The sequence below is a fragment of the Martes martes genome (assembly GCF_963455335.1).
Source record: "Martes martes genome assembly, chromosome: 1".
Taxonomy (NCBI): Eukaryota; Metazoa; Chordata; class Mammalia; order Carnivora; family Mustelidae; genus Martes; species Martes martes.
In genome coordinates this window covers 160,920,351-160,934,908 of record NC_137888.1, presented here as the reverse complement: position 1 = coordinate 160,934,908, position 14,558 = coordinate 160,920,351, and the positions used below count along the sequence as shown (strand labels likewise).

The following is a 14,558-nucleotide window of genomic DNA, read 5'->3' as shown; positions in this document are numbered from 1 at the left end:
ACCACATATTTTTATTAGATTTATTTTTAAAGGCAAAATAATCCAAAGTCATATAACCATCTACAAAACCCATTTATAATACCTTAAAGAAGAGATCCAGTTGTTCAAATGCTAGTGTAATAAATGCCCTTTGGTCTTCCACTGATTTGGCTCAAAATATTTTACAGAAACTCCACATCTGTTTGAAACACATTACCTCCCATCAGTATGAAAACGTGGACCTTTAGGCTGCTAAGACTTACCCAAGTTTTCTAATGTGACACATGCAGGTAAGTACACAAACATATACTGTTAGCTTAAAAAAAAAAAAAAAAAAAAAAAACCTGCTGCCAAGAGTTGTGATTTGGAAAAAAATTTTAAGTCCTTAATTCAGCCCTTGGGAATCTAATAAATTATTCTTTTTATATTCCAGTACAGAGAGCTCCTTGTAGACAAGAATCAGGCTCAACAAGCTAAACACAGCATGTACCTATGTACGTTGCATTTGTAGGGGATTTGATTTAAACCATGATCAGAGTGATTTTTTAAGCATTTGAAAATGACTGCTTTGCAGAAAGAAAAAAAAAAAAAGCCTAAGAGGTAAGACTTTCATCTCATACATCTTTTAAAAGCCCTCAAAATGGTACATGCAATTTACAGTGTTTGGGCAAGAGTAACAAAGTTGCTATCTTAATTTATGGTAACTCCTCCATGCGGAAATTAACTGGTTGTTTCTTTCAAAAATGAGATCCAACAATAGAAAAGAAGGAACTTTTTTTTTTTAATTTGTATACTCTGGGGTATGAGGAGGATTGTAGGATGTAAATTAATCGACTCCTGGCTTCTTACCCTCTCTATGGCTCTTTCTGGATAATGACTGAAACACACTATCCCAAGTCACAGAGCACTACTGAGCAGTATTTGCTTTTTCTAAGATCTCCAAGACCTGATGTAGTCACTTCCTTTGGAAGTGCCCTGTGGCTGAGACCATGTGGTTAACATGTGGCAACAAGCATACGCCTTACCCATAATAAAATCAACACCCAGACCCAAATGTGGGCAATTATGTCGTCCTAAAATAGGTTTTCACATTTGGAATATCTAGATGGGGGCTGGTTCATCAACTTTCACGTCTCAATTTCAGAGTAAACTGTATTTGTCTAATCCATGAAATGGTTAGATTTCGTTGATTCACGGAAAGCGAGACCTATCTGCCTCTTTTTCGAATTGCAACGTTAAGAGAAGTAACTTAGCATTTGAACCACGATAAAAATTCAAGAATCGGGAAGCTATCAAGTATGGAGAGTACGAATTTCGAAGATTCTCGGGCCTTCTGGCGGAGTATCCCACCACTCTAAACCCAAGCGCGTCTTCAGTGACCCTTTTCTTAGCCCATCACAACCCTTGGCACATGGCCCGCCAGGCCCACTACCCCAGCACATGGCCTGCATAAATACCCAAACCCATCCCCCTCTCCAACCGCACCAGGGTCCTTTTCCCACCACACAGCCTCCTTCCAATAAGTTCCCGCCAAATCGACCCTCCGTCCCGCATTCCGCGACCCTCGAAGTCTCAGGGCCTCAGTCCCAAGGGCGCACGGGCTGGGGCCTCCTTTGCTGTGAGGCTGCGGCCTGGGGTGCGGCCTTAGCCCTGAAGAGGCCCCGAGGCGCGGCGACCCAGCTTCCCAAGACGGAAGGAAGGGCGGCAGGGACGCCCGACTGCGGCAGGCCGGAAACCCGGACATGAGGTGGCGGTGGCAGCCGAGTTTCCCGCCTGACGCAGCAGCAGAGCAGGCCGGAGTGCGGCCGCCATCGCCGCCTCACCGCTCCCAACCTCTCCGTCCGCCTCGGCCAGGGCCCGCACCGCGACTTCCCCACAACCCCAGGCCCCGCTCTAGGCCCTCACCTTCCGCGTCTGAGCGGGCCCGCAGCGGCGGAGACTCGGACGCAGGCCCGGGAAAGGCGGCTCACAAGGTAGCGGCTGTTTATTTTCAGGGTCCTTGCCTGCGCCACACGCGGGTCTGCACACGGCCCCACACACGCCGCTGCGCACGGCTCTCCTCCGCCTCGCCCACGCGGCCAATCAGCACGCGGAGCTCCGCCGTCCAATCAGAGCCGCCCCAGAGGAGGGCCGCCCAGCTAGAGCGCGGCGCGGGGCGGGGCGGGCTTCTACCTCCGCGCGCCGCGGCCTTTCCCGGCGTGCCCTGCGCGCGGCCTTTCCCGCCCGGAACCCAGGTCCCGACCTTTCTTGGGCCCTTTCCGCTTATTCCAAGGCTCCTCCCCACCCGGGGGGAGTTTGGGTCTCCAGCGTTGGGATCTCTCCCGGCGCCTGGCGACCAGGGATGCTAGAGGGCGGGTCTCAGTGAAATGGCTGTGATTAGCGTGGGATCAGGGAAAATCCCTGTCCCTTTTGGGTCTCAGAAAAAAGCGTCTGCTCGGAGACCTGTGGTTGGGACTTTCAGAGCTAGGACCCGTTTCCTAAAACACATATCTCAGTTTAGGGAAAAGTCGCGGCAGCCAAGTGACAGAAGTTGCTGTGGCTGTAGGTCACAGGCCCTAAGTTTTGTTTTGGTTTTTGTGTGAGCCTAGGCAGAGCGTGGAAGCCCTGATGCTTAAACCTCTTAACAGATAAACTAGCACCAACAACCCTCACAAAATGTACCCCAGGAGGGAAAGGGACCTGCCCTGCGGAGGGTGTGAAGATGGCGAAGGAATGGCCCTGAGACTTCTCTGCCTCACAACACACCTTGTGACCGTTTAACACATTGATGAGTCACATTCCCTGCGACTCAAGGGGGTCAGTCGGTGTGCCAGGAGAGCCATCTGGCCTGGGCTATCATGTTCAGGAATGGCTTTAGTTGAGATTTCGTATCTTCTCCAAAAAAGCTTGGATATGTAGTCATAGATATTCTTTCAGATGAAAACAATTTAAATTGTTGAATGTGAACTAAAATTTCAAGAATTTTGTGTACCATCTTGAAATGACTTTTGTTAAAAAGAGGAGAAAAAATTGAAGCACCCCCAGTCTCTTGAGCTCTAAAAGCCCTGAAATTACTATAGTCACCTATTAACTTAATATGCTCCTCAAGGTTGATAAGCAGCCAAGTTGTTGGCTGGTATATCCCAGAAATTTACTTTTCATTCCTTTAATGAGCATCTTATTTGAAATTAATTGCACAGATCTATTAAGATGTTAAAACTGTGATAAACAGTCCTTGTTTGTAGCATTAATTTGGTGAGTAGCTGTGAAGACTTTACCCGTCCTTTGCCCTTGGTCTCATCCCATTGAATCCTCCCAGTCCCCAGGCTGTATGACTTTTAAAATCATGTTGGTAGGAAGATACAGTGGTTAAGAGCACAGGTGTTGAGAATAAGGCATTAAACCTGGATTCAAATCACTAGTGCTTACTTAATCACTGTATAGTGCATTTAGCAAGTTGTGCTCAACACAGCGCTTAATGAAGGATAGCAATCATCAAAGAGTGAGTGAATCACCTATTTCAAGGGCCAGTGATTTTTTTTGCAAGCTTTTTTTAGCCAAGAAAATTAAAGTAAAAATATATGAAAATTCAGTTTGAAAGGGTCCCAATCTTCCAATAAAATTGAGCTGCCTAGCAGTTTGTATATTGAATTATATAACACCAGAGTTACCAATAATAAAACTGTTTTGTGCTTACATGGGTTTTATTACCAAGAAGCTTACTCAGCTTTATAGATTTCCCCTCCCTAACTGATTAATCTTTATAATATCTTCAGGTAAGTAGTAGTGTGGCATTTGCAGACACTTAAGTAGTGATTTCCTAAACCCCAGCAGTGAGTCAGTATAATGCAAGAGGCTAAACGGAGGAAGTCCACCTTATATGCATCCAAGCCATGCCAGGAGGACTAGTTAAACTGTCATAGTAACCATCAATTCCTATTTTTGTCTTGATTTTTATTTATCATTCCAACCACAGTGCTTACATAAATGTTTGATATTTATTATAGATGCAGGGACAGAATGTTCCTAATGTTAAAAAAATTTTTTTAAAAAGAGGGTGGGTGTGAAATAGACAGTGGACATAAGGTTCTGTAGGTTTCAAAAGACTTAAGTGGAAGGAATGGAAATGTAATGTGGTTTTTGCTGCTTAGCTCTGGTAACAGGTAATGGCTCTTCTCTACCTGGCATCCAGCTTTCTGCAATAACTATTACTATTAACAGAGCCACGCTGATCACAAGACATTCTGTCTCCAGAGGTTTGTGATGGAATTTAACTATACTTGTTTGTGTTGTCTGGATATGCCCTTGGGTACACCTATTTCACTAGAGATGCTTGAAAAGAAGAAAGGAAAAAGCCAGCCTGCTCAAAAGATAAACTGCCAACCATATATGAAGAAAGAGTCCCTCCTCTAAAAATGTGTTTTCTCCCCCTCCTCCCTTCCAGTGTTCAGTCTTACCCAGTCTTTCCCACTTTTTGTGCTCAGCACTGTTAACTGTTACAAAGGTAACTAGCTCAGATGTAGATCTTTCCCCTGAAGATCTCGAAAGATGAAATGGACCATAAGAAAGTACTAAGTGGGGCGCCTGGGGGGCGCCTTGGGGGGCTCAGTTAGTTATGTTTCTGCCTTCTGCTCAGGTCACGATCTCAGGGTCCTGGGATCAAATCCTGCATCAGGCTCCCTGCTCGGGGGGGCCCTGCTTCTCTCTGCTTCTGTTCTCTCTCTCTCTCTCAAATTAATAAATAAATCTTAAAGGAAAAAAAAAAAAGTATTAAGTGTCCCGAGGGAGGACCAGCTAAAATGCTATGATTCAGCATGATTCAGGATTCCTTAAAATGAGTACAGTTGAGAAGCAAGACCTGCCAATTCTTAATTTCCGCTAAAATGCCCAACTGCATAGTACATGCCTTAAATTCTGCTGTCCAATGGAGATGATATCGTATATATCTTTCCAAACCCTCCATGTCTTGCTTTCTCTGCCTACTGGGAAAGAGTCTCTGTGACTTAAATTGGAAAATATGCAAATAAGTTTAAGGAGCATAAATCGTTTCACCTCTCCTGTCTGCTTCTGAAGTTAAAAACAGTTTACTAAACTAAATCCTGAAATTGGGATCAGTTAATCTAATAATAGCTAATAGTATATATAAAGTTCTTTAACAGGACCTGGCACAATTACTATTAAAGTGTTATCTACTATTTTTGTTATTATTACGGAGTGCTTATGATATGCCAGTCATTGTTTATGACCTCTTTGTAAGTTTACACAAAACCTCTATGAGATATGTACTTTTATTATCCCCATAAGGAAATAAAATTCCAGAGAATTCAAGGATTCTGCCAAAGGTCAGAGAGTGAATAACTGACAGGACAGGCTTCAGACAGAGGAAGCCTAAGTGCTTAAACACAAAGTTTCCAGCCTCCCAGTAGTTATCGAAACCTAATTCTACAATTTCCCATTGACTCCTTAAAGTGACAGTATAGGGAATACTAACGGATGATAAGGAAAATATGAAACACTGACTGATGATTTAGTGAGCTTTCCATTAGTTGGCTTTCTCCTCTATGACCCCAAATTGAAACTATCTCTACTTCTGAAAAATAACTGGCAAGAGAACATCATCCGCAAGTAGTTTTTTTTTTTTTTAAGACTTTATTTATTTATTTGACAGAGAGATCACAAGCAGGCAGAGAGGCAGGCAGAGAGAGGGGGAAGTAGGCTCCCTGCTGAGCAGAGAGCCCGATGCGGGGCTTGATCCCAGGACCCTAGGATCATGACCTGAGCCGAAGGCAGAGGCTTAACCCACTGAGCCACCCAGGCACCCCTTGCAAATAGTTTTTAAAGGTTTGAAGTAAAACCATCCATTTTTTTCTTAAAAGAAAAGCAGATGCATTCATTTAAAAAAGTAACTTCATATGGATCACTTTCATTATTTAAACTTTAAAACAGGTAGTGAATGGCAAATCACAAAATGTCTTAAGTTGTTTTTTGAGAGAGCATTAAAAATTTGATCACCTGGCTCTCATAATCTACAAAAATAATGTAATTGACTTTTCAAGGTTAAATTGAAAAATAAGTACTATATAATTGGGTGAATTAGAATCTAACATCTAAAAGAGTATTTAGCCTAATCTCAGAATATTTCGTCTAATCCCCTCATTTTTTTTCCTCATTTTTAAATGAGACAGAGACCTATAGAGTTACCTAGAGTCCCTACAAGTCCCTAAAAGAACTGATGTCTTTAACATGAGCAAATCAGAGTCCCACCCACATATCATAAGGAAGGAGCTACTAGCTACGCTTGTGACCTAATTAATCCAAGTAACTGCAGTGGTGATAAGAAAAGGGGAGCCCAAACCTAATACTCTACACTTGTGCCTTGTGTCTCCAGCCTTTTTCTCTGGAAATTAACTCAAATGGTCATTCTCATTTATAAAGTAATGATAAACTTATGAGTTTAAGGAGGATGAATAAATAATCAATTTCTAAATCTTGGGACATGTACTTAGACTTCAATATAAGAAACATTAATTTTAAACTCTGTATGTTTATACTAGGAAAATGTCTTTCAGTTATGAATTGTAACTACAAAAGAGAACATTTGAAATTACACCTGGCAAAAGAATGGCTTTTAGGCAATTAGAATATCATAGACACAGCTAATGTTCCCTTTATCCCTCCTTACCCTGAGTCCCACTTCTTTTCTTTCCTCCTAATATCACAAAAACGGTGTGTATCTTTCTGGTCTATTTTTTATAATATATAATAAAATTACTATGTATATAGTATATAATGATTCTATATGTATACATAGTATGTAGTAACTCCACACTACGTAGTGCCTACATTACATATATATGTACACACATAACTACATATATATGTGTGTGTATATATACACATGAACAGTTAAAAGTTTTACATAAATAACCTCATATATATTTGCTTATTCGTTTGTGTTCCCTTCTAAGAACAAAAAATCCACAAAGCAAGAACTCTGGCTTTGTCTGCTTTCTGCTATACTTCCAGGTCCTAGAACAGCTCCTTATATATGGCAAGCTCTCAAATATTTGCTGAATGAATAAGTATCACTTTGTATCTTGCTTTTTAAACTTGATGTTGTGTTTCTGAAATATTTAACATGTAAATATAATGTATATTGTATATATAATCTTATCTGGTTCATTTTTACAGCTATGTATTATAAATATACTATATTTTATTTAGCAATTCCCAATTTGGAAGGCATTTATATTACTTCCACTTTTTGTTATTATAAACAATGTTGTAATAAGCACCCTTGCATAAGTCTCTTCAGGGACATGTAGGAGACTCTCTCTAGGGTATACAAACCCAGAAGGAGAACAGTTGGGCAAGGAAGGGTGTGTAATTTAAATTTCACTGGCTGCCTGCCATATTGCTTTCCAAAGTGGTCATACCGAATTATACTCCCCGCAGCAGGGAGTAATGGTGCCATATTTCTCAAATCTTTGCCAACACTTCACACTGTGAAATTATTTTTTGCCGATCTGATGGATGAAACATGTTGTCTCTGTTTTGTTTGTTTTTACTGAGATAATTGTAGATTTACATGTAGTTGAAAGAAGTAATACAGAGAGGGGTGCCTGGGTGACTCAGTAGGTTAAGCCTCTGCCTTCGGCTCAGGTCATGATCTCAGAGTCCTGGGATCGAGCCCCGCATCGGCCTCTCTGCTCAGCGGGGAGCCTGCTTCCCCCATCTCTCTCTGCCTGCCTCTCTGCCTCCTTGTGATCTCTCTCTCACTGCATCAAATACATAAATAAAATCTTAAAAAAAAAAAGAAGTAATACAGAGAGATCTTGTATATCCCTTCCCAATTTCCCCAATAGTAACATCTTACAAAAATGTAGTATAATGTTACAATCAGGATAGTGAAATCAATACAGTCCAATTATTTTGTTCAGATTTCCCCCATTTTACTTGTACTCTGTGTGTCTGTGTGTGTGTGTAGCTTTATACAATTGAATCTAACATGTAGGTCAGTGTAACTGCCTACATACTCAAGATACAGAACACCTGAACACCTTCAACATCGCAAGATTCACTCCTGTTGCCCTTTTATACCCACACCTACTTCCTTCCCACTCTTCTCCTCCTCCCTAATTCTTGTTCTTCATTTCCAAAATGTCCTTTGAAAAATATTATATATAGGGGCTCCAGGCTGGGTCAGCTGGAGGAACATGTGACTCTTGAGTCCTAGGTTAGGCGTAGAGATTACTAAAAAAATAAACAAACTTTAAAAATGTTATATATAAAATTTTTAAAGACTTATTTGAGAGAGAGAGAGTATGAGCAGGGGAGGGGCAGAGGGAGAGGGAGAGAGAGAATTCTCAAGTAGGCTCCCTGCTGAACGTGGAGCCCAACAAGGCTTGATCCCAGGATCTTGAGATCATGACCTCAGCAGAAATCAGGAGTCGGATGCTTTAACCAAGTGAGTCACCGAGGCGCCCCAAAAATGTTATATATAAAATATTCAAAAAGTTATATAAATGGAATTGTGCAGTATGTAACCTTTTGGGATTGGCTTTTGTTTCACTGAGATAATTGGCTGGAGAATCATGGGAGTTGTGTGCATCAAATAGTTTGTTCCTTTACTACTGCTTAGCATTCCCCTTTATAGATAAACCATAGATTAACCAACAGTAGAGGACTACTATTTCTTATTTGGGGCTATTACAAATAAAGTTGCTATGAACATTGGTGTGCAGGGTTGTGTGTAAACATGCTTTCATTTGGTATTTCATTTTTCATTTAACATTTCCCACATTACCAGTGAGGTTGATCATCTTTTAATATATGTGTAGGCTCTTCAAGTTTCCTCTTTTGAGAAGGGCCAATTTTGCTCATTTGGTCTATTTTGTTTGCCTTTTTCTTACTGATATGAAAGCATTCTTTTTTTAAAGATTTTATTTATTTAGTTGACAGGGAGAGAGAGAAACAGCGAGAGAGGGAATACAGTGAGGGAGAAGCAGGCTCCCCGCTGGACCCTGGGATCATGACCTGAGCCAAAGGCAGCCACTTAGTGACTGAGCCAACCAGGTGCCCCTGAAAGCATCCTTTATATGTTCAGGATACCAATCCTTTTTCAGTTATATGAAATTGTATGTGTTGACATCTTGGTGATCATTGTTTCTCAATGTGATGTAAAGTTCAGACAGGGATAAAGAATTCCTGAAAATTGGATTTGGATCACTGATGAAGAGACAGAGTGATTTCATTCAGGGAAGGTCACTCAGGGCTACCCATCGAGAGTTTGGGGAGACTACTGCGACCCCTACATTTCGTAGCACCATTGCATCTGTTAAATGCCAACGATGTGCTTTAATGATGTCATGTTGAAGGCCAGGCAGAGCATATCAAAATTTCTGCCTGCTTGAGAGCAAATGCCATGAGTCCTTGGATTTGCTTTTAGCAAACCCTTTGCCTCGTTTTGGGGGAGGGCATTCAGGTGCATTTATTGCATCCCAAAACCATGATTTGCAGCATTTTAATCAGCCCTCGGAAACTGCTGACATCATGATGTACTCCTCCACTGGTGTTTCCATTTTCCCTAGCACTGCAGCCAGAATTTAGAATCCTGACTCACCCTTCAGCCAGCCACAGAGAATGCTGATCATTCTGGTATGGTCAGTGCTCTCCAAGTGACTTTGTAATGGGAAATAGCTTTTGAACAAACCAAAAGCAATGCAATTTCAGGTAATAGTGAGGCTTTTCCTTTCTAACTTTCTCTTCTGCTCAGCTGCTCTCCTTTCTCCTTTGACTGAAGGGGAAGCCACACTTCTGCAATCTTGGCCATAAAGCTGTGGATTGTACAAGCTGGCACAGCCAGTACCATCTTCTGAGCTCAGTGAGCTGTCTTTCCCATCTGCAGAGTCCCGGCTGGGGTGCGGTGCTTACAGTGAAACAGTCTGCATAGCTGAATTAACAATTCCAAATTTAGCTCTCATTTCAATAAATTACCTTATAAAACATTCACTGCCCAAAATTATCTTGACTAGTTTATTTATAAGAACATTGCGACTGTTCATGTGGATTGCCTGTGAAGAAACTGATATACAAAGTTTCTTATAATTTCCCCTCAAACCACAGGAGGGAAAAAAAACCATAAAGGCAAGTACCAGGATTTCTAGGAGCATGAAATTTACAACTATGCTATACATACGAATGTTAGGGGCGTCAGTTGGTTAAGCATCTGACTCTTGATTTCGGTTCAGGTTGTGATCTCAGGGTCATGAGATCGAGCCCCACTCTGGCCTGGAGACTGCTTAAGATTCTATCCCTTTCCCTCCGTCCCCCCAAGCACATCTCTAAGAAAAAAAACAAACAAATAAATGTTAAAGAAAAGAGGCTCTGGATATTTTCAAAGGGCAGTGGCGAAGATTAAATAAGGTATTTAAATGGAAAATGCTTCACAAATTCCCAAGTGTTTTTACCAAGGTAAAATATGAAGAACAGTTTCTGAGACATCTAAGGCATGAAATTCCTTTCCCATGCTGATTAAAAACATATAAAGACAATATCTTGGGCACTTGAATAGGCAATGATAATATTTCTATTGCATTTGAAGAATGATTGGAAGTAATATTTTTCCTTTATTTAGAGGTTGGCTTCCCTACTCCATGCAATAAAAGTTCTCAGGGACTAACATTGACTCTAAAACTTCTGATGCTGAAGATTTATCCAAAATGAAGTTTGCTTTAGGTGGCACAGAATTCAAAGACCAGCTCTAGACTAAACTAAAGGGGGTGGTTAATGGGATCTCTCCTGTGCTTCCTATTTTCTTCCTTTCTGACACTTGAAATACACATCTAGTTTCCTAGGGATTTCCTGATTTGGTCAGGGCCAGCTTCCTACTCTCGTCAACGTTGACATGCCCTGCTCTATCAGGGACTATCATTTTATCAACCAACGCATGCTAGGTTAATAATAACTTCATTTACATAGCACCTTATAGTTTCCATATAAACGTTCAACCAGAATTTATCGAGAGATTATTACAGGCCGCACCACCCAGGGTATTTTTCACTTCATTTATTTCTTACAGAAGCCTCATGGGGCACCTGGGTGGCTCAGTCCATTAGGCTCGTGCCTTCAGCTCAGGTCATGGTCCCAGGGTCCTGGGATTGAGCCCCGTAATGGACTCCCTCCCTGCTCAGCGGGAAGCCTGCTTCTCCCTCTCCCACTCCCTCTGCTTGTGTTCCTGCTCTCACTATCTCTCTCTCTCTGTCAAATAAATAAATAAAATCTTGGGGGGCGGAGGGAAGGTCTATATATTTTAAGTAGAAATATATAGACCTTCCCTCCGCCCCCCAAGATTTTATTTGTAGGAGGCATCAGCCTCCTTAGTGTTTTTCACAGAATGGGATGCATTCAGTGCTTTCAGGTGGCATATGGCAGGGCATCAACTAAGTGACATCAGATGTTAATAAAGTCTCATTTCAAGTTCTTTCAAGCCTTCTATCTGTCTCAAGGGAAAACTCCCAGTTTGGTTCTTGCCAGTCTTTACCTCCACAACACTGTATTCTTGCCAGTCTTTACCTCCACAACACTGTATTTAACCTTTCTTAATGAGGAGAGCATAGGTCCAAGTAACCATCTAGAACATTATCTTTTTATTGTGAAAACATAAGAGATAAATTACTCTGTTTTCTCATTTGTGTAATCAAATTTCCTCCTCTGTTCACATACGCACATACATATTTTATTGCTAAGGCAGCTGAAAGTAAGTTGCAGATTTGGGGCATTTTTAAAAAAGATTTTATTTATTTATTTGACAGAGAGAGAGATCACAAGCAGACAGAGAGGCAGGCAGAGAGAAAGGGAGAAGCAGTCTCCCCGCCGAGCAGAGAGCCTGATGTGGGGCTCGATTCCAGGACCCTGAGATCATGACCTGAGCTGAAGGCAGAGGCTTAACCCACTGAGCCACCCAGGCAACCTGGGGCATTTTTAATCAAGATAAAATTGATAAAGGGGCGCTTGGGTGGCTTAGTCGGTTAAGCACTTGCCTTTGGCTCAGGTCATGATCTCAGGGTCCTGGGATCAAGCCCCATGTCGGGCTCCCTGCTCAGTGGGGATCCTGCTTCTCCCTCCCCCTCTGCCTTCCACAACCCCGCCTCGTGCTTTCTCTCTCTCTCTCTCTCTCAAATAAATAAAGTCTTTTTAAAAAAAGATAAAATTGATTTTAAAAACGTATTAGTTTCAGGTGTAACAATATAAAGATCTCATATTTGTATATATTGAAAAATGATCCCCACAATAAATCTATTTAACATTCATTACTATACATAGTTATACATTTTTTTTATTATGAAAACTTTTAAGATTAACTCTCTTAGCAACTTGCAAATATACAACACAGTATTATTCACTATAGTCACCATGCTGTACATTATACCCTTGGGACTCATTTATTTTATTACTGGAAGTTTGTACCTTTTGATCCCCTTCACCTACTTCACCTACCACCCTGCCCCTGCCTCTGGCAACCACCAATCTGTTCTCCCTATTTATGGGCTTCTACTTTTTAAATTTTTTTTGCTTGTGTATGTATGGTGTTTTGTTTGTTTTTTTAGATTCCATATATAAGTGAGATCACATAGTGTTTGTATTCTTTGCCTGACTTATCTCACTTAGTGTAATGCCTTCAAGGTCCATCCATGTTGTCACAAATTGCAGGATTTCCTTCCTTTATATGGCTGCATAATAGTTCATTGTATATATACACCACATTTTCTTTATCCATTCATCCCTCAATGGACATTTAGGATGCTTCCAAAAGTTTCCTTTTATAAATTAAGAAAGTGAGGGGCCCCTAGGTGGGTAAGTCAGTAAGGTGGCTGACTCTTGCTTTCTGCTCAGGTCATGATCTTGGGGTCCTAGGATCAAGCCCTGCCTTAGACTCTATGCTCAGCGGGGAGTCTGCTTGAGATTTCTCTCCCTCTCCCTCTGCCCTTTCCCCCCTGCTCACTCTCTCTCAAATAAATAAGATAAAACTTAAAAAAAAAGAAAAAAAGAAACTGGAGCACCTGGGTGGCTCAGTCAGTTAAGCATCCACTTTAACAAGTCACAATCTCAGGGTCCTGGAATTAAGTCCCACAATGGGCTTCTGTTCAGCGGGGGTCTGCTTCTGCCTCTACCCTACCCCCCCATGATCTCTCTCTCTCTCTCGCAAATAAATAAATAAAATCTTAAAGAAAAATAAAAAAAAGAAAGAAAGAAAGAAAATGAGGCACCTGGCCAGCTCAGTTGGTGGAGTAGGTGACTCTTGGTTTCAGGGCTGTGGGTGCAGAGATAACTTAAAAAATAAAATCTTTTAAAAAAAGAAATTAAGAAAATAATACCATCTATAATTGCACCATGAAGAATAAAATATCTAGGAATAAACTTAACCAAAGGTGAAAGACCTGCACTCTAAAAACTATAAAACATCAAAGAAAAAACTTGAGGGGCATCTGGGTGGGTCAGTGGGTTAGGCCTCTGCCTTTGGCTCAGGTCATGACCTCAGGGTCCTGGGATCAAGCCCCGCATCAGGCTCTCTGCTCAGCGGAGGGCCTGCTTCCCCCTCTCTGCCTGCCTCTCTGCCTACTTGTGATCTCTCTCTCTCTGTCAAATAAATAAATAAATAATCTTAAAAAGAAAGAAAGAAAGAAAGAACTTGAAGATGCCATAAACAAATGGAAAGACATTTCATGCTTATGGATTGGAAGAATTAATATTGTTAAAATGCCCATATTACCCAAAACAATCTAGAGATTCAATGCAATTCCTACCAAAATACCAACAGCATTTTTCAAAACACTAGGACAATACTAAAATTTGTATGGAAGTGCAAAAGACCCCAAACAGCCAAAGCAATCTTGAGAAAGAAGAACAAAGCTAGAAGTATCACAATTCCAGATTTCAAGATATACTATAAAACTGTAATCAAAACAGTATGGTACTGGCACAAAAATAGACACATAGATCAATCCAACAGACTAGAGAACCCAGAAATAAGCCTACAATTGTATGGTCAATTAATCTAGGACAAAGGAGGCAAGAATGTGCAATGAGGAAGAAACAGTATCTTCAATAAATGTTGTTGGAAAAACTGGACAGCTACAGGTAAAAGAATGAAATTGGACCATTTTCTAACACCATACGCAAAAATAAACTCAAAATGGATTAAAAACCTACATGTGAATCCCAAAAAGTATCCTAGAAGAGAGCAAGCTAGTAATTTCTCTGACATCGGTCATAGCAACATTTTTCTAAATAGGGCTCCTAAGGCAAGAGAAACAAAAGCAAAATAAACTATTAGGACTACACCAAAATAAAAACGTTTTGCACAGTAAAGAAAACAATCAACAAAAACAAAAAGTCAACCTACTGAATGGGAGAAGATATTTGCAATGACATACCTGATAAAGGGTTAATATTCAAAATATATAAAGAACTTACAAAACTCAACACCAAAAATAATAATAATAATAATAATAATAAATGATCCAATTAAAAAACATACGGGGGGGGGCGCCTGGGTGGCTCAGTCAGTTAAGCATCTGCCTTCATCTCAGGTCATGATC

The 14,558-nt window shown here is 40.9% G+C and overlaps 1 protein-coding gene across 12 annotated transcripts in view; it reads right to left on the bottom strand.

Moving 5' to 3' along the window:
* The window catches only part of CNBP (CCHC-type zinc finger nucleic acid binding protein), a 70,457-nt gene that overhangs the window by 10,004 nt on the left and 45,895 nt on the right, over positions 1–14,558 (bottom strand). For 5 of the 12 annotated variants that reach the window (XM_080807434.1, XM_080807435.1, XM_080807445.1 and 2 more), the window contains exon 1: positions 1,885–2,042. The exons of 2 other annotated variants lie outside the window; for them this stretch is intronic. The gene's annotated coding sequence lies outside the window, so the exon portion shown is untranslated. Of the gene's footprint in view, positions 1–82; positions 179–1,884; positions 2,079–14,558 lie in introns of those variants that run through there. 5 more of the 12 variants (XM_080807441.1, XM_080807439.1, XM_080807443.1 and 2 more) reach the window with 5 other exon arrangements.